Source organism: Furipterus horrens, unplaced genomic scaffold (assembly GCF_987537825.1).
Source record: "Furipterus horrens unplaced genomic scaffold, mFurHor1.1.pri manual_scaffold_2, whole genome shotgun sequence".
Classification (NCBI taxonomy): Eukaryota; Metazoa; Chordata; class Mammalia; order Chiroptera; family Furipteridae; genus Furipterus; species Furipterus horrens.
The window spans coordinates 142,518,361-142,526,621 of NW_028327172.1; the positions used below are offsets into that span (position 1 = coordinate 142,518,361).

At 38.6% G+C, this 8,261-nt stretch overlaps 1 pseudogene; it reads left to right on the forward strand.

The window, feature by feature from the left end:
- The first annotated feature begins 266 nt into the window (after window positions 1–266).
- On the forward strand, window positions 267–1,635 carry LOC150019641 (histone-binding protein RBBP4 pseudogene; annotated as a pseudogene).
- The last annotated feature ends 6,626 nt before the right edge of the window (window positions 1,636–8,261 follow it).

Below are 8,261 nucleotides of genomic sequence, written 5' to 3' on the forward strand. Positions count from 1 at the left end.
TCCCCTACAACGAGTGATCCCAGAGAGAGCGCAAGCAAGGCAGAAGTCATAATGCCTTTTACGACCTGGACTGAGAAGCGACATACAATTGCTTCTGCCATGTCCTAGTGGCCACACCATCCAATGTTGCTGTGATGCGGGAGAGAGCACTTACACAAGAGTGAAGGCCAGACAATAGAGGCCGTGCGTGGAGAGCAAGCTCCCATAGACTACCCGCCCCTCTTGCAATGATAGACCTCGGGATCCCCTTGGCTTGCCTGCCCACCATGGCCGACAAGGAAGCAGCCATTGATGACACAGTAGAAGAACGTGTGATCAACGAAGAGTACAAAATATGGAAAAAGAACACCCCTTTTCTTTACGATTTGGTGATGACCCATGCTCTGGAGTGACCCAGCTTAACTGCACAGTGGCTTCCAGATGTAACCAGGCCAGAAGGGAAAGATTTCAGCATTTATCAACTTGTCCTGGGGACACACACGTCGGATGAACAAAACCACCTTGTGATAGCCAGTGTGCAGCTCTCTAATGATGATGCTCAGTTTGATGCTTCACACTACAACAGTGAGGAAGGAGAATTTGGAGGCTTTGTTAGTGGAAAAATTGAAATAGAAATCAAGATCAACCATGAAGGAGAAGTAAACAGGGCACGTTATATGCCGCAGAACCCTTGCATCATTGCAGCAAAGACTCCCTCCAGTGATGTTCTTGTTTTTGACTATATGAAACATCCTTCTAAGCCAGATCCTTCTGGAGAGTGCAACCCAGACTTGCGTCTCCGTGGACATCAGAAGGAAGGCTATGGGCTTTCTTGGAACCCAAATTTCAGTGGGCACTTACTTAGTGCTTCGGATGACCATACCATCTGCCTATGGGACATCAGTGCTGTTCCAAAGGAAGGAAAAGTTGTGGATGCGAAGATCATCTTCACGGGGCACACAGCAGTAGTGGAAGATGTTTCCTGGCCTCTGCTTCATGAGTCTCTGTTTGGGTCAGTTGCTGATGATCAGAAACTTATGATCTGGGATACTCATTCAAACAATACTTCCAAATCAAGCCATTCAGTTGATGCTCATACTGCTGAAGTGAACAGCCTTTCTTTCAATCCTTATAGTGAGTTCATTCTTGCCACAGGATCTGCTGATAAGACTGTTGCCTTGTGGGATCTGAGAAATCTGAAACTTAAACTGCATTCCTTTGAATCACATAAGGATGAAATATTCCAGGTTCAATGGTCACCTCACAACGAGACTATTTTGGCTTCCAGTGGTACTGATCTCAGGCTGAATGTCTGGGATTTAAGTAAAATTGGAGAGGAACAATCCCCGGAAGATGCAGAAGATGGGCCACTGGAGTTGCTGTTTATTCATGGTGGCCACACTGCCAAGATATCTGATTTCTCCTGTAATCCCAATGAACCTTGGGTGATCTGTTCTGTGTCAGAAGACAATATTATGCAAGTGTGGCAAATGGCAGAGAACATTTATAATGATGAAGATCCTGAAGCAAGTGTGGATCCAGAAGGGCAGGGGTCTTAAATACATCTGCACTTGTGATTTTAGACTCCCCTTTTTTCCTTTCAACCCTGATACTGATTTAACACTGGTTTTGAGACACAGACTTTGTTCAGCTACCCCTCTATAATAGGTACCATCAACAGTGCTACTAGCCCAAACTGAGGGTGTTTTCTAAATATTTACTGCAGGGCTTCATTCAGCAAAGCCACAGACTTAATATTTAAATTTTCTTCAGGAATTTTCTAGTAACAAAGATCTAAATTAGCCACCTAAAGGGGACTATTGTGTGTGGTTATTTTATTTTTCTTCTTATGCTATATCCCCAAGTTTTTCAGACTCATTAAAGTAAAGACTAGAAGTAAGGAATAGAGCCAAGTGAGATAGGTGTCTGAGCCATGAAGTATAAGTACTGCAAGATATTGTTTTTATTCAGGAATTAGGGGAGATTCAAGTCATATAAATTGTTACTCCAAAATCTTCACACCTGACTTTCCAGGGTGCACATTTTCCTCTGTAGGCCAGTCTCCTCTCAGTTTCTTAAGTCAGAACTACATGTTCCTCTTTCCCTGTTTATTTTTGCTTGTTAGTGTATTTCTTGAGCAGTTTTCATATTATTTCTTTCCTTTCTGTGAAATGGGTTTCTTTTTTTAAAAAAACTTGGGACCACCAAGTTGTAAAGATGTATGTTTTTACCTGACAGTTATACCACAGGTAGACTGTCAAGTTGGGAAGAGTGAATCAATAGCTTGTATTTGTTTCTAAAATTAAATTAATCCTAGATAAGAGTTGTCTTTTTTTTTTTTTTAAGGAGTTAGTCCTTGACCACTAGTTTGGTACCATCTGTTTTGGGTGACCTGTTTCACCAGCAGGCCTGTTATTCTCCATGATTAACCGTGTAAGTGCTTATAATGGAATAAGTTGCTTTTCTACATAAAAAAAAAAAAAAAAAAAAAAAGAGTGAAGGTCAGTGGTCAGGGGACACTGGGGCCCATCTTGGAGGCTGGTTAACAAAAGAGATTATACCAATACTTAAAGCGAAGAATGATAAGGGACTTAACAAAAAGAGTTGCAGTGGGGAAAGAAAGTAGAGAGTGACTTGATAAATATTTAGGACACAGAATTAATGAAACTTGGTGATGGGCAAGGTACAGGAGAGGGAAAAGGCAGAATTAGAGATGACCCCAAATTTCTAACTTGCATGCCTGAATAGAAGACAGTACCTCAAAATCAGGAGAATGAGCAGTTACAGTGGGAAAAGTTTTTCACTTACAGTAGACCCCTCTATATCGCAGTTCACTTATCACGGCCTCCCTATATCTCGGGATTTTTTAAATTATTATATTTAATTATTTATCGTGGATTTTTTGCTATATCGTGGGATTTGGAGGTGCTGTATATGCATGTTGTTAAAGTCACGTAGGTTTAAGAGTGTAGAATAAATGTAAGTTTCCTACTTCGCTGGGGGGGGGGGGTGTCTAGAATGTGATACCTGCGATAAGTGAGGGAATATTGCATTCTTTATCATCTCTAGCAATGGCTTCTCCAAGCCCTTCTTGCTCTTCAACCCTCATCATATTCTAATGTCATCTCATTCTCAGATGACAGTATCATTTCCTTTTTTATAGAGAACCTTAAGACAATCTGATGTTTAATTTCAGCTACTCTGAATTTCACCATCTCAAGATACCATATTTCTTTGGTTCCAAGGCATATTTTTTCATGTTTAACATAACTGAAATTCAAATATGTATTCCAATAAAGTATGCTTTAGATATTCAATGAAATATGACATATTAGTAACATAATTTATTTTTTCATGCCTTTTCCCTCTGAAAAAGACAGAGCCTTTAAAAAACAAATAATCATTTGGTGAAGTCCTTGTATCTTGGGAGAGTCAACTCCTTTATTTCAGTTGCCTTCTGAATAGTCCAGGCTTTGTATGTCCCCAGGTTCACCATCAAGATCCAAGCAACAAGAACATATATCAAGAAGAGAGGCAGACATGAGTGAAGTCAAATTGTAGTGTTTTAGTTAGATTTGCAACCTACTCATATGTTCCTAACAATTTCTGTGATGTTTGCACTCTGTGACTGAGCCAGTATACGGTTGTTGGAAGGAAGGCTTCTCCTTTTAAAATAGTGACAGATGCATTAACATCAAGATATTGGTTAAGTGTTGGGTGCTGGCCTGGCAAAAGAATAGACAGTGAAAGGAAGGACATTTGTTCCCGGACATCCTGGCCAGCCAGGCCAGACAGTCCAGACCCCCAGCTGTGCTCTCAGCTGGCTGTCTTATTCTTTTTGGCAAGAAGCCTCTTTTCTATCCTGTAAGAAAGGAGCATTCCAGCAAGGACACCTCATTGTCTAATTAAACCTAACAGAGCAGGAATCATGATCTAAACCTAATGAACCATTTTTGGATAGTTTTATAAAAAATCAACTTAAAAAGAAAGCGTGCAACATCTCCTCTGCAGGTTTCTTTCCCCCCACAAACAGTAAACACTCCTGGCTGAAAGTAACATCATTTAAAACTGGGAGATGAGTTCTGCAAAGTTCTGTAGGCTGCCTAGAAACACTAAAGATTTTGTTAAGCAACTATTGCATGAGATAGATTTCTGTACATGACTCTGAAAAATATTTTATATTTATTTAAGTTTTCCTAAATGAGTGTGGGTAATTGTGATAGGGCTTTTCTAGATACAGATTTAAGATTTTGGGAAAATTTCCCACAGCCTCTTACTACAATTCCTTCCTTGTTGCATCTAGTGTTTCTTCCAGCTCCTTTGCCCGCTCTTCTTTGTAATCTTTTCTTTGAGCTTCTTCCATTAAAATCTTCATTCTACTCTCAATGAACAAAAGAAAGCCTTTCCTAGATCCTGCTACTTCTTTTACAATTTCTTTTTAGTCCCCTTTGGTTACCTAACTCCTTAAAAAATCATGTGACACCATCTATCTTCCTTTCTCTTCTTAAACCCTTTGTAATCTGGATTCTGCCACAGTGATTATTTGAAACTGCTCTCTCAGAAATCCTGAATTCCTGATTGTTAAAGCCTTTGGGTTTTTATAATTTTCTCAACATTAAATGACTTTCCTCCTTTCTATACCTTCCCCCACCTCTGTTTTTAAATATTGTTCCCATTCACATTCTCGTTCTGATATTTTAAAGTAAAACTTGATAATGTTATTCCCACTGGCCTTGGCATCGAATATAAACACTCAGTGTGATTTATGGAATTTACCATTATCTGGTAGATTAGTATATTTCCAGTCTTATCTTTTTTAATTGGCTGCCTTACACTCAGTGCTGTAGCCAGGCCTGTAGTTCCTTGAATGTACCAGGCTTATTTGGTCCCACATTTGACCATTTCACATACTGTTTCCCCTTCTGGAAGATTCTTTCACATTTACTATTCTTTTTTTTTAATTTTGTTATTATTACATGTTTACTTATCTCTGTCCCATCTTAGACTGCAAGCTCCTAGAAACAAAGGCTATGTATATTTTTTCATTCTTGTATCTTCATCACTTAATAAATGCCTCTCCCTTAGTAGTTGTTCAGTGTCTGCAAGTATTATGCAAAAAAGAATGCAGCATTTGATCCTCCTACCAGGACCCTTAAGGCTCCTTTTCTGTCTTTTCCTATTGGCTTTAGTCTTGTTTAATCCCCTATATCTCTCTGTACATTGTAGTAACTTCCTGTCTTATCTCTGTTTTATAGTCTTTCCCTTCCATTGGTTGGCACACAGCTGCAGACTCTAGTCCACAGGTACAATTCTAATCATGCCACACCACTTCTTTGCTAAATAATTTTCAATGACTCCTCAATGCTTATATTATAAAGGTTAAAGTCCTAAAGACACAGCTAAAAAATTCTAGGCAATGATAATATACTTTCCTAGTCTTGTTTCTCACTAGTTTATTCTACTAACCTTCTCTCTAGTAAGCAGACCGTCAGGTCTGTGATCATGTGTGTAAGATGCCCCCTTCCCTTTCACTCCCTCTAATGAAATTTTAGCCATGCGACAAAGCTCAGAGTGGGTGCCACTCCTCCATAAACTTTCCCTGACTTCCCTTGGGGACAATACAGTTTCTTCCCCATACACTCCCAAGGCACTTTGTTTTAACCTCCTTTTGGCACTTGTAATATACTATGACTGTGAAGGATATTTTTTTTGGGGGGGGGGGTGGTTTGCAATTCACTGATAGGGTGAGAATGGGTCTTTTTCATTTGTGTATTCCCCAGAGTGTCTTGCCCATTTATGTTCAATAAATGTTTGTTGAATGAAGTATGGTAATTAATTAAAGGTATTAAGACAATGTTAATCTTTAAATCACAGTAAGTAATATATTTTACTTTTTAATCCAAAATAACTGTGGATGATATGTACATCCAAAAGCCTAGTGGTATTTATGTTGGAGATTCAGTAACATTAAAAAAAAAAAAAAAAAAAAGTCATAAAGCCCTGGCTGCTGTGGCTCAGTGGATTGAGCATTGGCCTGCAAGCCAAGTGTGGCTGGTTCAATTCCCAGTCAGGGCACATGACTAGGTTGCACATCAGGTACCCAGTTGGGGGCACGAGTGAGGCAACCACACAGTGATGTTTCTCTCCCTCTCTTTCTCCTTTCCCCTCTCTCTAAAAATAAATAAAGACAAATAAATTTAAAAAAATAAGATAAAAAAACATAGGACTGCAGTAGTCCCTCTCTATATCGCGGTTCTCTTATCGCAGCCTCACTGTATCATGGGATTTTAAAAAGTATTATATTTAATTATTTATCGCAGAGTTTTCACTATATCGTGGGATTTTGTGGTACTGTATACATATGTTGTTAAAGTTACCTAGGTTCCTACTTCGCGGGGGGTCTAGAAAGTAATACCCGTGATAAGTGAGGGAATACTGTATCCCTAACTTATATGAAAAAAAGATTAGCTTACTTAATCAGGATAAGAAATCAATGTAGCCCTTAAAATATCATATAATAGTAAGGAACATGAATATTAAAGATGTTTCCTATGTGTAAAGATTGATTTAAAAATACAGTGGCTAAAGCATTCAGAAAACAAATGAAGTTCATTTAGCATTTCAGAAATTGTCTTCACTTATGTTTTCAAACTCTTCATATGCTGTAAGGTTGTTAAAAGACAGTAATGTTCCTACTGTCATATTCTGCAATATGGCCATTCCTTTTGGAGTCTGCACTCAAGATAATATTGCTTCTTAAACAAACAAGCACCTGTGCTGAAAAGGGTCCATACTTTTCTTGCCATTTTTTCATTCTGTGTGTGACCTTAGAAACATTGTTACACCTTTTTGGGAGGGGGATGCCTCATCAGTAGTAATATGCAGATACTAACACCTTTTCTGATGAGGATATGCAGCTTGCTTAGATGAACTATGATGCTCTCCCACTACTCTATTTTTCACACACTCTGAAGCTCTTATTTAGTCATGGGTACTCTTATCTCTCTGAATGTATTCCTTCAACATTATTGCCATCATGATCATAAATGCTTTAATGAAGGTTCATGGTATTCTCAATAGCTCAGTATTGCATGGAGTATACTGGTAGACTTCATTCTCTGCCTGCCCTAGAAGTAGTCTTTAGATAAGACAGAGAAATCAGAGGCCTTCAGAAAAGGCTGCAGACAAGGCAGATATATCTACGTCCTTGCCGTGTCTGGGAATGGTCAAACATCATGAGATTAATCTGTCACAAAAGATTGTTTTTCAGATAAAAGAATTCATTTTTATGAACAACCCTTCAGTATGGACTCAGGCCAATCTGGCATCTGCCACAGAGCAGGCACATCCTGAAAGCTGATTCAGGTCCATAGCCAAGAAGTATTTCTTCTGCTAGAATGAACCTCATGCAGAAGTCTTTTCTGAAATATGAGGCCAAAACATACCGAATGTCTTCTGCAAGTGACAAAAATTATATTTGCTCATTAGCAGGGTTAATAGTCACCTTCCAGCAAGTCTTATTTCAAATTGTATGTTCTCAGGCATGAATGAAAAGGCTTTCGAAATTTAATCAGGTACAATGAAGTTATATGCACTGTCCCCAAGATAACGGTGTTGACTTGATAGAAACATTATAAAGCAAACTATGTTTTTAATTATCTCAACATCTTTTCAAAGAGACCTACAGGAAACCGCAAATGGACTTTAGCAATCAAATCGATATTTCCTGAGTGGCCTCCCTTGGTAACCCCAAACGGTTCACAGACAGCCACATACTTTGATTCACTTTCTCTCAAGAGTCACTTTGTTTGATGAGATGGCACCAAGACACTGCAATATTCTTTCTTCTAGTGGCTTCGTCTTGTGAATGAATGAAAAACTGACAAGTATGAAGATGGAAAGAAATCTGCCTGGGATATCCAAGTAGTTTTCTGTGCAACACTTGGATGAATGGATATTTATAACAAATCACATATTGACAGAGGATTTTTTTTTATTCACTTATAAGCAAGAAAAGTAGAACAGGACTGCATAAATTTCTTTTTTCCTTTTTTCTTTTTTATTGGGTTAAGGACACCTAACATGAGATCTACCCTCTTAACACATATTAAGTACATGGTAGATTATTGTTTGCTATAGGTACAATCAATGCTGTTACAGTAGGTCTCTAGAACCTACTCATTTTGGATAGCTGACACTTTCTATCTGTTTTACAACAGCTCACATTTCCTCCTCCCCATAGCCTCTGGCAACCACCATTTTACTTTCTGCTTCTATGAGTT